The sequence below is a fragment of the Triticum urartu genome, chromosome 6, assembly GCF_003073215.2.
Source record: "Triticum urartu cultivar G1812 chromosome 6, Tu2.1, whole genome shotgun sequence".
NCBI lineage: Eukaryota > Viridiplantae > Streptophyta > Magnoliopsida > Poales > Poaceae > Triticum > Triticum urartu.
Window position 1 is genome coordinate 243,575,955 of NC_053027.1, and position 12,319 is coordinate 243,588,273.

Genomic DNA, 12,319 nt, shown 5'->3' on the forward strand with positions numbered 1-12,319 from the left:
TCAGTTTATCAACTGAATTGCTTGAGGATAAGCAAAGGTTTAAGCTTGGGGGAGTTGATACCTCTGCAACGTATCTACTTTTTCTCACGCTTTTCCTCTTGTTTTGGACTCTAATTTGCATGATTTGAATGAAACTAACCCCGGACTGACGTTGTTTTTAGCAGAACTACCATGGTGTTGTTTTGTGCAGAAACAAAAGTTCTTGGAATGGAACAAAACTTTACGAGGATTTTTTATATCAATAATAAGAATTAATGGAGCCAAGACCCAACGGAGAGGGGCCCTTGGGTGGGCGCAACCCACCAGGGCGCGCCCCCCTCACCTGCCGCGCCCAGGTGGGTTGTCCCCACCTGGTGGCCCCGCTGACGATGAAACCAACGCTATAAATTCCTTTTTTGGAAAAAAAAATCAAGGAGAAAGAATTATCGCGATCCACGAGATGGAGCCACCGCCAAGCCCTGTTCTTCCTTGGGAGGGCAGATCTGGAGTCCGTTTGGGGCTCCAGAGAGGGGGATCTTCATTCTTCGTCATCACCAACCCTTCTCCATCTCCAATTCTAAGATGCTCCCCACCAGGAGTGAGTAATTCCTTCATAGGCTCGCGAGTCGGTGAGGAGTTGGATGAGATTCATCATGTAATCGAGTTAGTTTTATTAGGGCTTGATCCCTAGTATCCACTATGTTCTTAGATTGATGTTGCTATGACTTTGCTATGCTTAATGCTTGCCACTTTGGGCCCGAGTGCCATGATTTCAGATCTGAACTGTTTATGTTATCATCATTATATCCATGTTCTAGATCTGATCTTGAAAGTTATAGTGACCTACTACATGTTATGATCCGGCAACCTCGGAGTGACAACAATCGGGACCACTCCCGGTGATGACCATAGTTTGAGGAGTTCATGTATTCACTATGTGATAATGCTTTGTTCTGGTTCTCTATTAAAAGGAGGCCTTAATATCCCTTAGTTTCCAATATGGACCCCGCTGCCACGGGAGGGTAGGACAAAAGATGTCATGCAAGTTCTTTTAATTAAGCATGTATGACTATTTACGGAATACATGCCTACATTATATCGATGAACTGGAGCTAGTGTTGTATCGCCCTAGGTTGTAACTCTCATGATGAATATCATCCAACAAGTCACCGATCCAATGCCTACAAACTTTTCATTATTGTTACTGCTAAGTTACTGCTGCTATCATCACTGTTACTGTTACTATTGCTGCTGTCACTATTATCAAAACTATCAAACTACATTTATACTGATCACATTGTTGTAGATAAGTAATATCCAGGTGTGGTTGAATTGACAACTCAGCTGCTAATACCTTCAAATATTCTTTGGCTCCCCTTGTGTCGAATCTATAAATTTGGGTTGAATACTCTACCCTCGAAAACTCTTCCGATCCCCTATACTTGTGGGTTATTAGGGCACAACCCACCAGGGCGCGCTTGGAGGTCCAGGCATGCCCAGGTGGGTTGTGCCCACCTCGGTGGCCTCCTGCACCCACTCTTTGCCCTATAAATTGCCAAATATTCCAAAACCCTCAGGGGTAACCCTAGATCAAAAGTTCCGCCACCGCGGGCCTCTGTAGCCACCAAAATCCAATCTAGACCCCGTTCCGGCACTCTGCCAGAGGGGTAAATCATCACCGGTGGCCATCTTCATCATCCCGGCAGCCACCATGATGAGGAGGGAGTAGTCCACCCTCGGGGCTGGGGGTTTGTACCAGTAGCTACGTGTTTAATCTCTCCCTCTCTCTCTCTCGTGTTCTTGAGATGTCACGATCTTGATATATCGCGGGCTTTGTTAATATAGTCGGATCATATGGTGTTTTCCCCTCTCTATCTTGTTGTAATGAATTGAGTTTTTCCCTTTGAGACTTCGTTGTTATCGTATTGAATACTTTTATGGATTTGAGAGCACTTGATATATGTCTTGCAAATGAATACTCGTGGTGAGAATGGGGTATCATATTGATTCACTTGATATATGCTTTGGCACTCAACTCGCGGATTCCTGCGGTGACATTGGGGTAATCTATGCATAGGGGTTGATGCACGTTCTCATCTTTTGTTTCTTCGGTAGAAATCTTGGGGAAATCTTTCAAGTTCTTTGTGTTGGATTGAGTATTATGAATCTGAAATGATTTGGTGTTATTTTAGTATGAACTCTTGGATAGATCGATCGGAAAAAATAGCTTCGAGGTGGTTTCGTACCCTACAAATGAATTCTTCATATGTTCTCCGCTAGATAGGAACATTGGAGTGATTCTTCGTTCCACATTAAGGGATGGTTATATGATCCAATTATATTAGCATTGTTGAGAGATTGCACTAGCGAAATTATGGACCATAGGCCTCATTTTCAAGCATTGCAATACCGTTTTTGTGCCCGTTTACTATTTGCTACCTTGATGTTTTTATTTATTCAGATTATAAAAATATATTTCTAGCATCCATATTAAACTTTTATCACCATCTCTTCGCCGAACTAGTGCACCTATACAATTTGACATTGTATTGGGCGTGTTGGGGACACAAGAGATTTCTTGTATTTGATTGGAGCGTTGTTTGAGAGAGACCATCTTCATCCTACGCCTCCCACGGATTGATAAACCTTAGGTCATTGATATGTCTCCATCGTATCTACTTTCCCAAACACTTTTGCCCTTGTTTTGGACTCTAACTTGCATGATTTGAATGGAACTAACATGGACTAACGTTGTTTTCAGCAGAATTGCCATGGTGTTATTTTTGTGAAGAAATAAAAGTTCTCAGAATGACCTAAAAATCAACAGAGAATATTTTTGGAATATATAAAAAAATATTGGCGAAAGAATCAAGGCCAGGGGGCCTACACCCTATCCACGAGGGTGGGGGCGCGCCTACCTCCCTGGGCGTGCCCCCTTCCTCATGGGCCCCCTGGTGCTCCACTGACCTCAACTCCAACTTTATATATTCACGTTCGAGGAGAAAAAAATCAGAGAGAAGGATTCATCGCGTTTTACGATACGGGGCCGCCGCCAAGCCCTAATCTCTCTCGGGAGGGCTGATCTGGAGTCTATTCGGGGCTCTAGAGAGGGGAATCCGTCGCCATCGTCATCATCAACCTTCCTCCATCACCAATTTCATGATGCTCACCGCCGTGCGTGAGTAATTCCATCGTAGGCTTGCTGGACGGTGATGGGTTGGATGAGATTTATCATGTAATCGAGTTAGTTTTGTTAGGGTTTGATCCCTAGTATCCATTATATTCTGATATTGATATTGCTATGACTTTGCTATGCTTAATGCTTTTCATTAGGGCCCGAGTGCCATGATTTCAGATCTAAACCTATTATGTTTTCATGAATATATGTGAGTGCTTGATCCTATCTTGCAAGTCAATAGTCTATGTGTTATGATCCATTAACCCCGAAGTGACAATAATCAGGATACTTACCAGTGATGACCGTAGTTTGAGGAGTCCATGTATTCACTAAGTGCTAATGCTTTGTTCCGGTACTCTATTAAAAGGAGGCCGTAATATCCCTTAGTTTCCAATAGGACCCCGCTGCCACGGGAGCGTAGGACAAAAGATGTCATCCAAGTTCTTTTCCATAAGCACGTATGACTATATTCGGAATAAATGCCTACATTACATTGATGAACTGGAGCTAGTTCTGTGTCACCCTATGTTATAACTGTTGCATGAGGAATCACAACCGACATAATTATCCATCACTGATCCATTGCCTACGAGCTTTTCATATATTGATATTTGCTTATTTACTTTTTCGTTGCCACTGTTACAATCACTACAAAACCAATACTGTTACTTTTGCCACCGTTACCACTACTATCATATTGCTTTTCTACTAAATACTTTGCTACAGATATTAAGTTTCTAGGTATGGTTGAATTGACAACTCAGCTACTAATACTTGAGAATATTCTTTGGCTCCCCTTGTGTCGAATCAATAAATTTGGGTTGAATACTCTACCCTGGAAAACTGTTGCGATCCCCTATACTTGTGGGTTATCAAGATTATTTTCTGGCGCCGTTGCCGGGGAGCATAGCTCTATTCTTTGAGTCACTTGGGATTTATATCTACTGATCACTATGAAGAACTTGAAAGATAAAAGATCCAAGATTTTTCCCTCAACTACGAGGGGACGTAAGGAACTGCTAACTAGCTCTGCACTTGATTCACCTTCTATTTTGAGTAAACTTGCGACACCTACTCCTGTTATTCATTCTAATATTTCGCATGTTATTGATGTTGCCATTTCTGTTTTGCATGATATTTATGATGAAACTACTTCTATGCTTGATAATACTGTGCCACCAGGTGAATCTCTTGATGAACAACTTGCTAGGGTTAGAGAGAATGAAATTATTGGAACTAATAATATTGATGAAAGTGAAGATGAAGATTCTCCCCTTAGATATGAATTGCGTGTTGTGCCTGAGGGTTATGTTATGGATGAAGAAACTTCTATAGACTTTTTAGCTTGCAATGATAGATATGATCTTAAGAAATTATTATCTAAGCTTAAAGAAAAATCTTTGAATGCTAGAATGAAGTATGACCCTGCTTTTGCTACTTCACCTATCTGTATTTCCGATAAGTATTATGATTTTTCTGTCGACCCTGAGTTAACTACTTTGGTTGAATCTGTTCCTTTTTATGGCTATGAATCTGAAACTGTTGTGGCACATCTTACTAAATTAAATGTTATAGCTACCCTGTTTACTAATGATGAGAAAAATAGTTATTACTTTATCCTTAAGTTGTTTCCGTTCTTCTTCAAGGGTGATGCTAAAACATGGTTTAATTCTCTTTATCCTCGTTGTGTGCGTAGTCCCCAGTATATGATTTATTACTTCTATGCTAAATATTTCCCCGCTCATAAGAAACAAGCTGCCTTAAGGGAAATATATAATTTTGTGCAAATTGAAGAAGAGAGTCTCCCACAAGCTTGGCGGAGGCTTATCCAATTACTTAATGCTTTGCCTGATCATCCTCTCAAGAAAAATGAAATACTTGATATTTTATAATGGACTAACCGATGCTTCCGGGAGACCACTGGGATAGTTGTGCTGGTTGTGTTTCCAGGGAAAGAACTGTTGATCAAGTCGAATTGCTATTGAATAATATGTTGAGTAATGAAAATGATTGGACACTTCCTGAACAAACTCCTAAGCCAACTCCGAAGAAAAGGGGTATTCTATTTCTCAGCCCTGAAGATATGCTAGAGGCAAAGAAATCTATGAAAGAAAAAGGTATTAAAGCTGAAGATGTTAAGAATTTACCACCTATTGAAGAAATACATGGTCTTGATAACCCGACACAGGTAGTAAAGGTAAATTCTCTCTATAGATTTGATGAAGGTGATATTCCTCATTATAAGTCTGCTAGCCAATGCTTGGATGATTTTGATGACTTTATGTTTAAACAAGAAAACTTCAATGCATATGTTGGTTGACAATTGAAACGTAATGCTTATATGATTGAACACTTGAGTGATTATATGTCTAGAGTTAAAGGTGAACTTAAACTTATTAGTAAACATGCTTCTATGGTTACCACTCAAGTAGAACAAGTACTTAAAGCTTAGATTGAATTACTCAATAAATTAAATAATAAGAAAAATGATAATGTTGTTAGAGTTATGACTAAAGGGGGTAAATGACTCAGGAACCTTTGTATCCTGAGGGTCACCCCAAGAGAACCTGCTGTTGATCTTGATAACCCACAATCAAAGAATCCACATTATGATAAGAGAGACTTTGTTCCTAGGAAGCACGGTAAAGAAAGAGAACCATGGGTTCAGAAACCCATGCCTTTTCCTACTAAACCATCCAAGAAAAAGGATGATGAGGATTTTGAGCGCTTCACTGAAATGATTAGACCTATCTTTTTGTGTATGTGTTTGACTAATATGCTTAAAATGAATCCTTATGCTAAGTACATGAAAGATATTGTTACAAATAAAAGAAAGATACCAGAAGCTAAAATTTCCACCATGCTTGCTAATTATACTTTTAAGGGTGGAATACCAAAGAAACTTGGAGATCCAGGAGTACCAACTATACCATGCTCCATTAAAAGAAACTATGTTAAAACTGCTTTATGTGATCTTGGAGCCGGTGTTAGTGTTATGCCTCTCTCTTTATATCGTAGACTTGAATTGAATAAGTTGACACCTACTGAAATATCATTGCAAATGGCCGATAAATCAACTACTATACCTGTCGGTATTTGTGAGGATGTGCCTGTTGTGGTTGCAAACGTTACTATTTTAACGGACTTTGTTATTCTTGATATTCCCGAGGACGATAGTATGTTTATTATTCTTTGTAGACCCTTTTTGAATACTGTAGGGGCTGTTATTGATTGCAACAAAGGCAATGTCACTTTTCTTGTTAATGGTAATGAGCATACGGTACACTTTTCGAGGAAACAACCTCAAGTCCATAGTATAAATTCTATTGGAAAAATTCCAACAATTACTATTGGAGGTTTTGAATTTCCTCTTCCTACTATCAAGAAGAAATATGACATTCTTATTGTTGGGGATGTGCATGTCCCCGTTGAGGTAACTGATGAGCCACAAGTATAGGGGATCCATCATAGTCCTTTTGATAAGTAAGAGTGTCGAACCCAATGAGGAGCAGAAGGAAATGATAAGCAGTTTTCAGTAAGGTATTCTCTGCAAGCACTGAAATTATAGGTAACTGATAGTTTTGTGATAAGGTAATTTGTAACGGGTAAGTAATGAAAGTAAATAAGGTACAGCAAGATGGCCCAATCCTTTTTGTACCAAAGGAAAAGCCTGGAAAAACTCTTATATAAAGGAAAGCGCTCCCGAGGACACATGGGAATTATCGTCAAGCTAGTTTTCATCACGTTCATATGATTCGCGTTCGGTACTTTGATAATTTGATATGTGGGTGGACCGGTGCTTGGGTACTCTCCTTCCTTGTACAAGTATCCCACTTATGATTAACCCCTATTGCAAGCATCCGCAACTACAAAAGAAGTATTAAGGTAAACCTAACCATAACATGAAACATATGGATCCAAATCAGCCCCTTACGAGGCAACTCATAAACTAGGGTTTAAGTTTCTGTCACTCTAGCAACCCATCATCTACTTATTACTCCCCAATGCCTTCCTCTAGGCTAGAAAATGGTGAAGTGTCATGTAGTCGACGTTCACATGACAGCACTAGAGGATAGACAACATACATCTCATCAAAATATCGAACGAATACCAAATTCACATGACTACTTATAGCAAGACTTCTCCCATGTCCTTAGGAACAAACGTAACTACTAACAAATCATATTCATGTTCATAATAAGAGGGGTATTAATATACATAAAGGATCTGAACATATGATCTTCCACCGAATAAACCAACTAGCATCAACTACAAGGAGTAATCAACACTACTAGCAACCCACATGTACCAATCTAAGGCTTTGGGACAAAGATTGGATACAAGACATGAACTAGGGTTTGAGATGAGATTGTGTTGGTGAAGATGTTGATGGAGATTGACCCCCTCCCGATGAGAGGATCTATGGTGATGACGATGGTGATGATTTCCCCCTCCCGGAGGGAAGTTTCCCTGGCAGAACAGCTTCGTCGGAGCCCTAGATTGGTTCCGCCAAGGTTCCCCCTCGTGGCGGCAGAGTTTCGTCCTGTGAGCTAGCTTCTGATTTTTTCCTCGACGAAAGACCTCATATAGCAGAAGATGGGCATCAAAGGCCTGCCCGGGGGCCCACGAGGCAGGGGGCGCGCCCGGGGGGGGGGGGGGTAGAGCACCCCCACCCTCGTGGACAGTGGGTGGCCCCCCTCTGGTACTTTCTTTGCCCAACATTTTTTATATATTGTGAAAATAATTCCCATGGAGTTTTAGGACTTTTGGAGTTGCGCAGAATAGGTCTCTGATATTTGCTCCTTTTCCAGCCCAAAATTCCAGCTGCCGGCATTCTCCCTCTTCATGTAAACCTTATAAAATAAGAGAGAATAGGCATAAGTATTGTGATATAAGGTGTAATAACAGCCCATAAAGCAATAAATATAAATATAAAAGCATGATGCAAAATGGACGTATCAACTCCCCCAAGCTTAGATCTCGCTTGTCCTCAAGCGAAAGCCGATATCGAAAAACATGACCACATGTTTAGAGATAGAGGTGTCAATAAAATAAAATACAGACATGAGGGCATCATGATCATTCTTATAATAGCAACATATATATTGTCATATGATTTCTTATGCTAAAGTAACAATTCAATCACAATGTCAAGTACGAATCATAAACTTCATTGAAAACTAACAAACTATAATCTCAGTCATTGAAGCAATTGAAATTTATCATAATATCGGAAAGAGTCAATATAAGAGCTTTTCAACAAGTCCACATACTCAACTATCATTTAGTCTTTCACAATTGCTAACACTCACGCAATACTTATGGGTATGAAGTTTTAATCGGACATATAGAAAGATAGGGGCTTATTGTTTTGCCTCCCAACCTTTTGCCTCAAGGGTAATGTCAACAATAATAGTTCATGAAAACTCACATCCGATTAGCTATGTATATCTGGATCTTTCCAACACATTGTGCTTGCCAAAGGATAAAATGTAAAAAAGGAAAGGTGAAGATAACCATGACTCTTATATGAAGTATAAGGCAAGAATAAAAGATAGGCCCTTTGCAGAGGGAAGCAGAGGTTGTCATGTGCTTTTATGGTTGGATGCACGAAATCTTAATGCGAAAGAACGTCACTTTGTATTGCCACTTGTGGTATGGACATTTATTATACAGTCTGTCGCTTTTATTTCTTCCACGTCACAAGATCGTATAAAGCTTATTTTCTCCACACTAATAAATCATACATATTTAGAGAGCAATTTTTATTGCTTGCAACAATGAAAACTTGCTTGAAGGATCTTACTCAATCCATAGGTATCTATAGTGGACTCTCATGGCAAAACTAGGTTTAAGCATATTTGGAAGCACAAGTAGTATCTCTACTTAGTGCAATGAATTTGGCTAGCATGAGAGGGAAAGGCAAGCTCAACATGTTGGATGATCCATGACAATATAATTTATTTCAGATGTAAGAAAACATAACCCATTACGTTGCCTTCCTTGTCCAACATCAACTCTTTAGCATGTCATATTTTAATGAGTGCTCACAATCATAAAAGATGTCCAAGATAGTATATTTATATGTGAAAACCTCTCTTTCTTTATTACTCCCTGTTAATTGCAACGATGACCAAAACTATGCTTGTCAACTTTCAACAACTTTTATTCATCATACTCTTTATATGTGAAGTCATTACTCTCCATAAGGTCTGATACGTCTCCAACGTATCTACTTTTCCAAACACTGATGTCTTTGTTTTGGACCCTAACTTGCATGATTTGAATGGAACTTACCCGGACTGACGTTGTTTTCAGCAGAATTACCATGGCGTTATTTATGTGCAGGATCAAACGTTCTCGGAATGACCTGAAACTTCACAGAGACACTTTTCAGAAAATAAGAAAAATACCTACCAAAGATGAAGGCTAGGGGGGCACTACCTTGCCACGAGGGTGGGGGGCGCGCCTGCCCCCCTAGGGCGCGCCCCCTACCTTGTGGGCTCCCTGTTGCCTCTCTGACTCCAACTCCACCTCCATATATTGAGTTTCGGGGAGAAAAAAATCAGGGGAAAGAAGTCATCGCGTTTTACAATACGGAGCCGCCGCCAAGCCCTAAAACCTCTCAGGAGGGCTGACCTAGAGTCCATTCGGGGCTCCGGAGAGGGGAATCCATCGCCATCGTCATCATCAACCATCCTCCATCACCAATTTCATGATGCTCACCGCCGTGCGTGAGTAATTCCATCGTAGGCTTACTGGACGGTGATGGGTTGGATGGGATCTATCATGTAATTGAGTTAGTTTTGTTAGGGTTTGATCCCTAGTGTCCACTATGTTCTGAGATTGATGTTGCTATGACTTTGCTATGCTTAATACTTGTCACTAGGGCCCGAGTGCCATGATTTCAGATCTGAACCTATTATGTTTTCATCAATATATGAGTGTTCTTGATCCTATCTTGCAAGTCTATAGTCACCTATTATGTGTTATGATCCGTTAACCCCGAAGTGACAATAATATGGATACTTACCGGTGATGACCATAGTTTGAGGAGTTCATGTATTCACTATGTGTTAATGCTTTGTTCCGGTATTAAAAGGAGGCCTCAATATCCCTTAGTTTCCTTAAGGACCCCGCTGCCACGGGAGGGTAGGACAAAAGATGTCATGCAAGTTCTTTTCCATAAGCACGTATGACTATGTTCGGAATACATGCCTACATTATATCAATGAACTGGAGCTAGTTCTGTGTCACCCTAGGTTATGACTGTTACATGATGAACCGCATCTGGCATAATTCTCCATCACCGATCCATTGCCTACGAGCTTTCCATATATTGTTCTTCGCTTATTTACTTTTCCCTTGCTATTGCTATCATCACTACAAAATACCAAAAACATTACATTATTGTTGTTACCTTTTGCTACCGTTCTCACTACTATCATATTACTTTGCTACTAAACACTTTGCTGCAGATATTAAGTTTCCAGGTGTGGTTCAATTGACAACTCAGCTGCTAATACTTGAGAATTTTCTTTGGCTCCCCTTGTGTCGAATCAATAAATTTGGTTTGAATACTCTACCCGCGAAAACTATTGTGATCCCCTATACTTGTGGGTTATCAAGACTATTTTCTGGCGCCGTTGCCGGCAAGCATAGCTCTATTCTTTGAGTCACTTGGGATTTATATCTGCTTATCATTATGAAGAACTTGAGAGATCCAAAAACCAAGATCTATCCCTCAACTACGAGGGGAGGTAAGGAACTGCCATCTAGTTCTGCACTTGATTCACCTTCTGTTTTCAGTAAGCTTGCGACACCTACACCTGCTTCTGCTATTCGTTCTGATATGTCGCATGTTATTGACGATGCCACTTCTGCTATGCATGATACTTATGATGAAACTACCTCTATGCCTGATACTACTAGGCCACTTAGTGATTTTCTTGATGAACAACTTGCTAGGGCTAGAGAAATTGGAAATATTGAATCTGATGATACTTATGAAAGTGATGATGAAGAACCACTTGCCATTCCTAAGGGTTATGTTTTTGATCAAGATGCTTCTTTAGCCATTTTAGCTTGCAGAAATAGAACAGAACTTAAAAAATTACTAGCTAAATGGAGTAAGCAATCTCTAAATGCTAGAATGAAACCTAACCCTGCTTTTGCTACTTCACCTGTCTTTGTTACTGATAAGGATTATGAATTCTCTGTTGATCCTGATATAATTACTTTGGTTGAATCTGATCCTTTTCATGGTTATGAATTTGAAACTGTTGTGGCACATCTTACTAAATTGAATGATATAGCTACCCTGTCTACTAAAGATGAGAGAACTCATTACTTTTATATCCTTCAAATATTTCCGTTCTCATTAAAGGGTGATGCTAAGATATGGTTTAATTCTCTTGATCCTGGTTGTGTGCGTAGTCCCCAGGATATGATTTATTACTTCTCTGCTAAATATTTCCCTTCTCATAAGAAACAAGTTGCTTTAAGGGATATATATAATTTTGTGCAAATTGAAGAAGAGAGTCTCCCACAAGCTTGGGGGAGGCTTCTAGAATTACTTAATGCTTTGCCTGATCATCCTCTTAATAAAAATGAAATACTTGATATCTTTTATAATTGACTAACCGATGCCTCCAGAGATTACCTGGATAGTTGTGCTAGTTCTGTTTTCAGGGAAACAACACCGGCTGAAGCTGAAATTCTATTGAATAATATGTTGACAAATGAAAATAATTGGACACCTCCGGAGCCTATTCCTAAACCAACTCCGAAGAAGAGGGGTATTCTATTTCTCAGCCCTGAAGATATGCAAGAGGCAAAGAAATCTATGAAAGAAAAAGGTATTAAAGCTGAAGATGTTAAGAATTTACCTCCTATTGAAGAAATACCTGGTCTTAATTTACCGCATGTTGAAGAAACATATAATTGAAATCCTTTACCTATTGAAAAAACTCATGGTCTTGATAACCCGACACAGGTAGTAAAGGTAAATTCTCTCTATAGATATGATAAAGCTGTAATCCCATTTACTAAAATTGCTAGCCCATGCTTAGATGAGTTTGATAAATTTATGGCTAAGAAAGAAGATTTTAATGCTTATTTTGGTACAAAATTAAAATATAATTCAAATATGCTTGGACACTT